The 12,828-nt window shown below is 36.0% G+C and overlaps 1 pseudogene; it reads left to right on the top strand.

Moving 5' to 3' along the window:
• Positions 1-11,904: 11,904 nt before the first annotated feature.
• LOC133231534 (olfactory receptor 5W2-like) lies at positions 11,905-12,828 on the top strand (annotated as a pseudogene).

Genomic DNA, 12,828 nt, shown 5'->3' with positions numbered 1-12,828 from the left:
AACAAAAATATAAAAGAGACCCTAGAAAAATTGAAAAATAAACTATGTTTAATATTTTTATTATATATTGTACATATTACTGCACACATATAGTAATTGCTTAATTAAAATTATATGTCATGACACATGAGAAACATAACTTTTTTTTTCATATTCCTAAATGAACAATTATTTGAATTAAACCCTGCTCTTAAGAGATATTTCAGTTCCCCTCACATATTATGCTTATTATGTGGCCAGAGTTTCTATATGGTACTTGCTAGTTTTGAAAGAGCTTTTGACATTTCTAATTGTGCTAATTCTGGAGTAATTTTCTATTCAAACAATATTTCAATTTCATTAAGACATTATGCATGTATTGATCAATCTTCCAGCATTTAGGATCTTTATATTTTATAGTATTTCTTTTTATATTCTATATTAATGAATTTAAGATGGTGCTAGTATTAGACAATAATGAACTAAACAGTCAAGTAAATCATAATTAGACTTAAAATCATCATGGAATAAAAAATTGAGTGCTTTAAATCCAAAAGCAAAGTATCTAAAACTAGTGTAAAGTAAAAGCATCTTTGGGTAAAGATATTCAGTCTCATATGGATGGTCCTGGGACACCTGCAGGCTCTTCCCAGTGCTGCTCTGGTCTGGAGCCTGGGGCTCTGTGGGTGAAGAAAAGATAGCAGTCAGAGAATGTGACAATTGAACAGGTCTTGAAGTAGAGAATCCCCCGTCTTTAGCAGTAAAGAAGTCATATTTAATCTAAGTTAAATATGTCAGTCAAAGAAAAACTAGTACTGTATGATCTCATGTATATGTGGAATCTAAAAAGGCAGAATGAACTCATAGAAACAGAAAGATTATTGGTCGCTAGGAGTTGGAAGGTGGGAGAAATGGGTGATGATGCTCAAAGTGTGCAAACTTTCTGTTATTACATTTGATGAATAAGTTCTGGGGATCTAATATACACGGTGACTGTAGTTAACCATAACATATTATAAACTTGGAATAGGTTACAAAAGTAGATCTTAAATGTTCTCACTATACACACACTACAATGGTAGCTATGTGAAGTAATGAATGTGTTAACCAATTTTAGTGTGGTAATCATTTCACAATCTATATATATATATATATATATATATATATATATATATATCAAACCATCCCTTTGTATATCTAATGAATGTGAATGCTATTTGACAGTTATATCTGAATAAATCAGAGAAAAAAGAAAAGTTGAAAAGTAGGTTACAAAGAGCAATGGGAAGAACCTTGGTAAAGTACATTATTGTTCTGCCATTATTAGCTGTCAACACTGTGTCATATCATCTAAGATAATTTCCTTTCTTATTTCCTCATGTTCAGCCCTGGTTAAACATTTTTCTTTGTCTCTTTGAGTTCCACAAAAAACCATCTACATAAGGCATTATTTTACTTTCTGTGACCTTAGGAAGCAGCCCGATCACACCAGGTACCAAGATGGTAAACCCTGTTTTAAGAGTATGGAGAATTCCATTGATATTTGTTTGGGAGGACATAAAAGTGTAACTTCCAAGATATTTTCCAATTTTGTATATAACTAATATAAATAATAGTAAACAAGTTATTTTAAGAAAAGTAATAGAACTCTGTTGACTTAGAAAAAATATTCACCATGCATAATTTTTAAAATGAGACATCTTCACTCATATGATTTTTATACATAGAAAAATTCCCAAAGCCAGTATGTTTTTGCCGGAGTCCAGCTCCAGCAGCCAGGGAATCAACCTGAAGGGATGGGTGGTGTTGGCGAGTAACAATGCAGCCTCTCAGTTTTCTTGGACTGCATATTTATTTCAAGCATAAAATTCTCTTTTATACTTTTAAAAAGCATTAGGTCAGAGGTTTGACATTTTCAGTTCCCTCTGACTCAGATTTGTTGTCTCCATAAATCATTGTTGCCCCTCAAAAGGAGTTCCTGACTCAGCAGTACTCTTATCTACTTCTTATGTGTCCTTGTGAATACACTGTAACTCATGCTAATGTCTGGGCTGCATACCACATTCCTCACTTTACTTCTTATCTTTCTAAATCTTGTTTGCCCCTAGTATCCTGAGCTCACTTTCTCTAAAAAGGCTTATAACCACTAATATCTCTAAAATTCCTAATCTCTATAAGCTATAGCAAAATATGCTAACATTACAACATTCCTTAAATCTTTAGCTTCTAATTATTTTAATTATTCCTAAGCCCTAAATTCAACAAGCTCCTTTGTCATAAACATTTCCCTCACAAATAGGTTTCAGATAGCAATCCCTCCCATGGCTTCAAGCTGTGGCCTATGTGCTCATCTTGGAACACTCTTTTGTAAAGGTCCTGGAACGAATGTCAATGATTAACTTTATGAATTATTCTCTGAGCACAGCTGAGAAGGCTTTGTACCTTCTCATGCTCCTCTCAAGAACAATAAGCGCCTTAATATTATTTTCAGTCAACTCAGCTGAGGAGAGGAAAAAAACAAGTCAGAATCACAAGGCCTAACTCCTTCATCCTGGGTCCATGCCTGCAGGACAAGGAGAGGGAGTTGGGGCCGTGCCTCCATTTTGTCAGTAATGCCTAACGCAGCTCCCAACATATTTTTATCCTTTTCATTGTTCTCTGTTCTTCATTTGACAGTGAAAAATGCATAACAATAAATATTTAGAAATCACTGCCTTTACAAATCCTATTACCATGAAGTTTAGGAAATACAGAGCAACCATTGATTCTATACCTGTGGTCTTTAATGTAGTAAAAAAAAAATTAAATAAATAAACATAATGCAGAAAAGAGTGCACTATTTAGACAATGTGATGAAGTAAAAAAAAATCGGTAAAATGTCCTTGGATGATGTGTGGTTGGAGAGTGGGGAAAAACTGATATTTGGCAATGAGGGCTGTCTTGAAAGGGATTGACAGGATGTTTGTAGTGTCATTATTCATATCAACTAAATGGTAGAAACAAGCCAGTGTTCATCCTTCTGAAAAATGGATCACCAAAAGTGTATAATATCCATAACATGAAATGCTATTCAGCCATGTAATGAAACAAAATTTTAGCACATGTAACAGCATGGATTAAACTTGAAAAATATTTTACCAAGGAAAAGAAACCTGACAGGAAATACACCCCCCCCCACACACACACACACTGCATGTTTCTTTTTATATGCAAGGCCAATAATAGGAAACCACATAGAATCAGAAAGTAGATTAGCAGTTGCTAGGGCTTGAGAGGGAGGAAAGGAGAGTGAGAGGTAGTAGGTGTAGACTTCTTCTTGGGCTGATGAAGATATTCTGGAAGTAGATAGCAGTAATGACTGAACATACTTGAAAGTACACTAAAAATCAAAGAATTGTATAGATAAGAAGGATGATTTTTATGACATAGGATTATATTTCAAGATAAAAGAAAATATGACCAAAGTGTAATATTCTGACATGAGGTAGTGAAGGAGAATATTTAAACAACACAATGAACAATCAAAAAGAGTTTGATGAAGAGAGATCTCTTAGAATTTCACTAAACTTCCTCTTTGACTAGAGAAGGAAGAAATAGTTTCACGGTAACTGACACACACCATACAAACACAATAATGAAGCACACAAATTCAGCTTCTGCTAAATTGTTTCTGAGTTCACAGGGGAATGTTGTGGTGGTTGTCCTGTTTCAAAGTCTTTATGACTCTTTGAAATCTCAGGAATGGCAGCACACCAGGCTCCTCTGTCCTCCACTATCTCCCAGAGTTAGCTCAAAGTAATGTTCATTGAGTCAGTGATGCTATCTGGCCATGTCTTCTTCTTCCAGGGGAATATACAGAAGAATAAATATAATTAATGAAGTGTTTGAATAACACTAAAGCCTAAGGGTCATAGCACCGGAATTTAAGTCCCAGTATACCCAGTGAAATAAAAGACCAAATGCTCATTACTGTTCAGCTACCCAAGACCTGCTCTTTCCACGTATGTTTCCAGATCCTAACTTAAGAAAAATAAGAGAAAATATTTAAATTTGGGAAAAAATATGTTTGTGAATGAAGGACTTTATGCCTACTTACTCACTAAAATATGCATTTAATGGCAGAAATAATATTTTCTTCACAAAATTGGAAGAATCTGTCTGAACTTGTTAACATTCATAATGTAATTTTATTTTTCTGTTGGCTCACATAAAAGTCTTTGCTCCTTTTTTTCGCTAAGCCACTGTACATGAATTTAAGGTGTGTTGTGTTTTATAGAAACAAAAATTGTTTTATAGAAACAAAAAAATTTAAGGTGTGTTTTGTTTTATAGCATAGATACTAAAATAAAAGGAAAAACAGGTACAAATTCACCTCCATGTAAACCATGTACTGTATTTACTTAGGTCTAAATAAAAAGTCCATTGCTTTCATTTACATTAATATATATACACAGGCATACACATAAATACAACAGAAAGAGCAAGGTCTTTGCATTTTAGAAACATTTATTGTCCCTCATATAATTTACATTCAATTAAATTGAAAGTCATTTAAAATCTAAAGTGATGCCAATATATGTGGTACAGTCTTCTGTTTTCACTTCCTTTTAGCTCTTTTGTTCCACTGGTCAAGAGAGTCATCCTAGACAATAACCTCTCCACAAAGAGGTGATGAGCATTACGGGAAAGCGATAGCAAATTTGTAGAAAGCAGGTCAGTAATAACTTATTTCATGCCTCAGTTCAGTTCAGTTCAGTTCAGTCGCTCAGTCATGTCCGATTCTTTGCAACTCCATGAATCGCAGCACGCCAGGCCTCCCTGTCCATCACCAAATCCCGGAGTTCACTCAGACTCACGTCCATCGAGTCAGTGATGCCATCCAGCCATCTCATCCTCTGTCGTCCCCTTCTCCTCCTGCCCCCAATCCCTCCCAACATCAGAGTCTTTTCCAATGAGTCAACTCTTCACATGAGGTGGCCAAAGTACTGGAGTTTTAGCTTTAGCATGATTCCTTTCAAAGAAATCCCAGGGCTGATCTCCTTTAGAATGGACTGGTTGGATCTCCTTGCAGTCCAAGGGACTCTCAAGAGTCTTCTCCAACACCACAGTTCAAAAGCATCAATTCTTTGACACTCGGCCTTCTTCACAGTCCAACTCTCATATCCATGCATGACTAAAGGAAAAACCATAGCCTTGACTAGACGGACATTTGTTGGCAAAAAAAAGTCTCTGCTTTTGAATATGCTATCTAAGTTGATCATAACTTTCCTTCCAAGGAGTAAGCGTCTTTTAATTTTATGGCTGCAGTCACCATCTGCAGTGATTTTGGAGACCTAAAAAATAAAGTCTGACACTGTTTCCACTGTTTCCCCATCTATTTCCCATGAAGTGATGGAACCAGATGCCATGATCTTCATTTTCTGAATGTTGAGCTTTAAGCCAACTTTTTCACTCTCCACTTTCACTTTCATTAAGAGGCTTTTTACCAAATGCTAAACAAAAGTTCAGCTAAAACCAGTAACATAAATATTTTTATCATTGCTAGTCAGTGATGTACTCACTGTTTCTGGAACTAAGAAAAACATTCTTAAACCAACTATGTTTTTTTAGAGAGACAAAAAATAGTATTTTTTTTTTTTTGTATTCAAGTGAATATTTTTAAACAAAGGGAAAGCTCAGTCCTAAGTTAGAATCTGGTCTCGCTAGAATCTGGTGTCTCTTCCATGTGGTTTTAAAGATTGAAGATCTTTGCTAATTTGATTAATATGTGTCTTGGGGTGTTTTGTCTTGGGTTTATCCTGTTTGGGACTCTCTGGGTTTCTTGGACTTGAGTGATTATTTCCTTCCCCATTTTAGGGAAGTTTTCAACTATTATATCCTCAAGTATTTTCTCATGGTTTTTCTTTTTGTCTTCTTCTTCTGGGATCCCTATGATTCGAATGTTGTAGCATTTAATATTGTCCTGGAGGTCTCTGAGATTGTCCTCATTTCTTTTAATTCGTTTTTCTTTTTTCCTCTCTGATTCATTTATTTCTACCATTCTATCTTCTATTTCACTAATCCTATCTTCTGCCTCTATTATTCTACTATTTGTTGCCTCCAGAGTGTTTTTAATTTCATTTATTGCATTATTCATTGTATTTTGACTCTTTTTTATTTCTTCTAGGTCCTTGTTAAACCTTTCTTGCATCTTCTCAATCCTTGTCTCCAGGCTATTTATCTGTGATTCCATTTTGATTTCAAGATTTTGGATCAATTTCACTATCATTATTTGGAATTCTTTATCAGGTAGATTGCCTATCTCTTCCTCTTTTGTTTGGTTCGCTGGGCATTTATCCCGTTCCTTTATCTGCTGGGTATTCCTCTGTCTCTTCATCTTGTTTAAATTGCTGAGTTTTGGGAGTCCTTTCTGTATTCTGGCAGTTTGTGGAGTTCTCTTTATTGTGGCATTTCCTCGCTCTGTGTGGGTTTGTACAGGTGGCTTGTCAAGGTTTCTTGGTTAGGGAAGCTTGTGTCGGTGTTCTGGTGGGTGGAGCTATATTTCTTCTCTCTGGAGTGCAACGAAGTGTCCAGTAATGAGTTATGAGATGTCTATGGTTTTGAGGTGACTTTGGGCAGCCTGTATCTTGGAGCTCAGGGCTGTGTTCCTTTGTTGCTGGAGAATTTGATTGGTATGTCTTGCCCTGGAACTTGCTGGCCCTTGTGTGGTGCTTGGTTTCAGTGTAGGTATGGAGGTGTTTGATGAGCTCCTGTCAATTAATGTTCCCTGGAATCAGGAGTTCCCTGGAGTCAGGGTTTGGACTTAAGCCTCTTGCTTCCAGTTATCAGTCTTACTTTTACAGTAGTTTCAAAACTTCTCCTTCTATGCAGCACCATTGTTAAAACATCTACATTAAAGATGAAAAGTTTCTCCACTGTGAGGGTCACCCAGAGAGGTTCACAGCATTACAGGAGAAAATAAGAGGGAGGAGGGAGTTAGCAGTGACCTGAATGAGATTAGGTAGAATCAATAGAGGAGAAAGTGGGCTATCCAGTAATCTCTTCCTTATATGCACTCCACAACTGGACCGCTCAGAGATGTTCACGGAGTTAAGGGAAAAATAACAAACAACACACAAGGGAATTCCCATAAGGATAACAGCTGATCTTTCAATAGAAGTCATAAAGCCAGGAGGGAATGGCAAGACATACTTAAAGTGATGAAAGAAAATAACCTACAGCCCAGATTATTGTACCCAGCAAGGATCTCATTCAAATATGAAGGAGAAGTCAAAAGCTTTATAGAAAAGCAAAAGCTGAGAGAATTCAGCACCACCAAACCAGCTCTCCAACAAATACTAAAGGATATTCTCTAGACAGGAAACACAAGAACGGTGTATAAATTCGAACCCCAAACAATAAAGTAAATGGCAACAGGATCATACTTATCAGTAATTACCTTAAACGTAAATGGGTTGAATGCCCCAACCAAAAGACAAAGACTGGCTGAATGGATACAAAAACAAGACCCCTACATATGTTGTCTACAAGAGACCCACCTCAAAACAGGGGACACATACAGACTGAAAGTGAAAGGCTGGAAAAAGATTTTCCATGCAAATAGGGACCAAAAGAAAGCAGGAGTAGCAATACTTATATCAGATAAAATAGACTTTAAAACAAAGGCTGTGAAAAGAGACAAAGATGGTCACTACATAATGATCAAAGGATCAATCCAAGAAGAAGATATAACAATTATAAATATATAGGCACCCAACACAGGAGCACAGCAATATGTAAGACAAATACTAACAAGTATGAAAGGAGAAATTAACAATAACACAATAATAGTGGGAGACTTTAATACCCCACTCACACCTATGGATAGATCAACTAAACAGAAAATTAACAAGGAAACACAAACTTTAAATGATACAATAGACCAGTTAGACCTAATTGATATCTATAGGACATTTCATTCCAAAACAATGAATTTCACCTTTTTCTCAAGTGCACATGGAACCTTCTCCAGGATAGATCACATCCTGGGCCATAAAGCTAGCCTTGGTAAATTCAAAAAAATAGAAATCATTACAAACATCTTTTCTGACCACAATGAAGTAAGATTAGATCTCAATTACAGGAGAAAAACTATTAAAAATCCCAACATATGGAGGCTGAACAACATGCTGCTGAATAACCAAAAAATCACACAAGAAATCAAAAAAGAAACCAAAATTTGCATAGAAACGAATGAAAATGAAAACAAAACAACCCAAAACCTGTGGGACACTGTAAAAGCAGTCCTAAGGGGAAAGTTCATAGCAATACAGGCATACCTCAAGAAACAAGAAAAAAGTCAAATAAATAACCTAACTCTACACCTAAAGCAACTAGAAAAGGAAGAAATGAAGAACATCAGGGTTAGTAGAAGGAAAGAAATCTTTAAAATTATGGCAGAAATAAATGCAAAAGAAACAAAAGAGACCATAGCAAAAATCAACAAAGCCAAAAGCTGGTTCTTTGAAAGGCTAAATAAAATTGACAAACCATTAGCCAGACTCATCAAGAAACAAAGGGAGAAAAATCAAATCAATAAAATTAGAAATGAAAATGGAGAGATCTCAACAGACAACACAGAAATACAAAGGATCATAAGAGACTACTATCAACAATTATATTTCAATAAAATAGACAACGTGGAAAAAATGGACAAATTCTTAGAAAAGTACAACTTTCCATAACTGGACCAGGAAGAAATAGAAAATCTTAACAGACACATCACAAGCACGGAAATTGAAACTGTAATCAAAACTCTACCAGCAAACAAAAGCTCAGGTCCAGACGGCTTCACAGCTGAATTCTACCAAAAACTTAGAGAAGAGCTAACACCTATCCTACTCAAACTCTTCCAGAAAATTGCAGAGGAAGGTTAACTTCCAAACTCATTCTATGAGGCCACCATCACCCTAATACCAAAACCTGACAAAAATCCCAGAAAAAAAGAAAACTACAGGCCAATATCACTGATGAACATAGATGCAAAAATTCTTAACAAAATTCTAGCAATCAGAATCCAACAACACATTAAAAAGATCATACACCATGACCAAGTGGGCTTTATCCCAAGGATGCAAGGATTCTTCAATATCCACAAATCAATCAATGTAATACACCACATTAACAAATTGAAAAATAAAAACCATATAATTATCTCAATAGATGCAGAGAAAGCCTTTGACAAAATTCAACATCCATTTATGATAAAAACTCTCCAGAAAGCAGGAATAGAAGAAACATACCTCAACATAAAAAAAGCTATATATGACAAACCCACAGCAAACATTATCCTCAATGGTGAAAAATTGAAAGCATTTCCTCTAAAGTCAGGAACAAAACAAGGGTGCACACTTTCACCATTACTATTCAACATAGTTTTGGAAGTTTTGGCCACAGTAATCAGAGCAGAAAAAGAAATAAAAGGAATCCAAATTGGAAAAGAAGAAATAAAACTCTCACTATTTGCAGATGACATGTTCCTCTACATAGAAAACCCTAAAGACTCCACCAGAAAATTACTAGAACTAATCAGTGATTATAGTAAAGTTGCAGGATATAAAATCAACACAAAGAAATCCCTTGCATTCCTATACACCAATAATGAGAAAACAGAAAGAGAAATTAAGGAAACAATTCCATTCACCATTGCAATGGAAAGAATAAAATACTTAGGAATATATCTACCTAAAGAAACTAAAGACCTATATATATTGAAAACTATAAAACACTGGTGAAAGAAATCAAAGAGGACATTAATAAATGGAGAAATATACCATGTTCATGGATTGAAAGAATGAATATAGTAAAAATGAGTATACTACCCAAAGCAATTTATAGATTCAATGCAATCCCTATCAAGCTACCAACGGTATTCTTCACAGAGCTAGAACAAATAATTTCACAATTTGTATGGAAATACAAAAAACCTCAAATAGCCAAAGCTATCTTGAGAAAGAAGAATGGAACTGGAGGAATCAACCTACCTGACTTCAGGCTGTACTACAACGCCACTGTCATCAAGACAGTATGGTACTGGCACAAAGACAGAAATATAAATCAATGGAACAAAATAGAAAGCCCAGAGATAAATCCACGCACATATGGACACCTTATCTTTGACAAAGGAGGCAAGAATATACAATGGATTAAAGACAATCTCTTTAACAAGTGGTACTGGGAAAACTGGTCAACCACTTGTAAAAGAATGAAACTAGAACACTTTCTAACACCATACACAAAAATAAACTCAAAATGGATTAAAGATCTCAATGTAAGACCAGAAAATATAAAACTCCTAGAGGAGAACATAGGCAAAACACTCTCCGACATACATCACAGCAGGATCCTCTATGACCCATCTCCCAGAATATTGGAAATAAAAGCAAAAATAAACAAATGGGACCTAATTAACCTTAAAAGCTTCTGCACAACAAAGGAAACTATTAGCAAGGTGAAAAGGCAGCCTTCAGAATGGGAGAAAATAATAGCAAATGAAGCAACTGACAAAGAACTAATCTCAAAAATATACAAGCAACTCCTACAACTCAATTCCAGAAAATTGAATGATCCAATCAAAAAATGGGCCAAAGAACTAAATAGACATTTCTCCAAAGAAGACATACAGATGGCTAACAAACACATGAAAAGATGCTCAACATCACTCATTATCAGAGAAATGCAAATCAAAACCACTATGAGGTACCATTTCACACCAGTCAGAATGGCTGCGATCCAAAAGTCTACAAGCAATAAATGCTGGAGAGGGTGTGGAGAAAAGGGAACCCTCTTACACTGTTGGTGGAAATGCAAACTAGTACAGCCACTATGGAGAACAGTGTGGAGATTCCTTAAAAAACTGGAAATAGAACTGCCTTATGATCCTGCAATCCCACTGCTAGGCATACACACTGAGGAAACCAGAAGGGAAAGAGACACGTGTACCCCAATGTTCATCGAAGCACTGTTTCTAATAGCCAGGATGTGGAAGCAACCTAGATGTCCATCATCAGATGAATGGATAAGAAAGCTATGGTACATATACACAGTGGAGTATTACTCAGCCATTAAAAAAGAATACATTTGAATCAGTTCTAATGAGGTGGATGAAACTGGAGCCTATTATACAGAGTCAAGTAAGCCAGAAAAAAAACACCAATACAGTATACTAACACATATATATGGAATTTAGAAAGATGATAACAATAACCCTGTATACAAGACAGCAAAAGAGACACTGATGTATAGAACAGTCTTATGGGCTCTGTTGGAGAGGGAGAGGGTGGGAAGATTTCGGAGAATGGCATTGAAACTTGTATAATATCATGTATGATATGAGCCGCCAGTCTAGGTTTGATGCACAATACTGGATGCTTGAGGCTGGTGCACTGGGATGATCCAAAGGGATGGTATGGTGAGGGAGAAGGGAGGAGGGTTCAGGATGGGGAACACATGTATACCTGTGGTGGGTTCATTTCGATATTTGGCAAAACCAATACAATATTGTAAATTTTAAAAATAAAATACAATTACAAAAATAAAAAAATAAAGATTGAAGAAAGGTAAAATCATCCAGCTCTATTCTCTGATATCAGAAAAGTAAGGCTCAGAGAAGAGTTTGTAGAAAGTAGCAAACCTTGTGAATGGCATCTAGATTGTCTTGAAACATTGTCAAAGTTCTTCCTCATATGCCTTTTATTATTGCATAATAGACAGCTATGCCTCTTTAAAGAGTAGGTACAAGACTGGATTATTTTCTAAGTATAAAAAGACAATAAAGGAAAAAAAATGATCTGCCTTATTATTTTTTTTAGATGTGCAGAAGCATTAAATATGCATGTGTGATTTTCTTGACAGCATTCTCAAAAGTTCACACAAGATCTAAGAAGAATGGAAAGAGAGAATTGCTCCTCCTTGACTAAATTCATTTTCTTGGGAATTGCTGATAACACTGAGAACAAAGTGATCCTATTTATAATATTTTTACCTGTTTATCTCATTAATCTTCCAGCAAACCCTAGAATGATAATCTTGATTAGGATGGATCTCCAGCTGCACACACCCATGTACTTTATCCTCAGCCACCTCTGCTTCTGTGACCTCTTCTATTCCACAGCCATCAGCCTAAGATGCTGGTGGACCTATTTGCCAAGATCATATCAATCCCTTCCTATGGCTGTACTCTGAATTTCTTGGTTCTCTGTACCTTTGTAGATTCTGAATGTCTCCTGCTGGCACTGATGGCCTATGACCGGTACAAGGCTGTCAGCAACCCCTTGCTCTATGCAGTCAGCATGTCCAGCAGGGTGTATTCTCTGCTCATGGCTGGGGTTTACCTGGCAGGAATGATAGATGCTTTGATAAACACAACATTAGCATTCCATTTATGCTTCTGTGGGTCAAATGAGATTAACCACATTTTTTGCAATGTTCCTCCTCTCCTGTTGATATCTTGCTCAGACACACAGGTCATTGAATTAGTGATATTCATGGTTTTTGGCTTTATTGAATTAAACTTCATTTTCAGGAGTCCTTGTCTCTTATTTTTATATCATCTTATCAGTCTTGAAGATCTACTTTGCTGAAGAGAGGTTCAAAGCTTTCTCCACCTGTATATCCCACCTAACTGCTGTGGCAATTTTCCAGGGAACTCTGCTCTTTATGTATTTCATGCTGAGTTCTTCATACTCTCTAGATGAAGACAAAATGACCTCATTGTTTTACACCCTTGTGATTCCCATGTTAAACCCTCTGATTTACAGCCTAAGGAATGAAGATGTGAAACAGGTCCTGGAAAAATTGAAAAATAAATGA

Source organism: Bos javanicus, chromosome 19, assembly GCF_032452875.1.
Source record: "Bos javanicus breed banteng chromosome 19, ARS-OSU_banteng_1.0, whole genome shotgun sequence".
In the NCBI taxonomy this organism is placed as follows: domain Eukaryota; kingdom Metazoa; phylum Chordata; class Mammalia; order Artiodactyla; family Bovidae; genus Bos; species Bos javanicus.
This window is presented reverse-complemented; position numbering and strand designations above follow the sequence as displayed.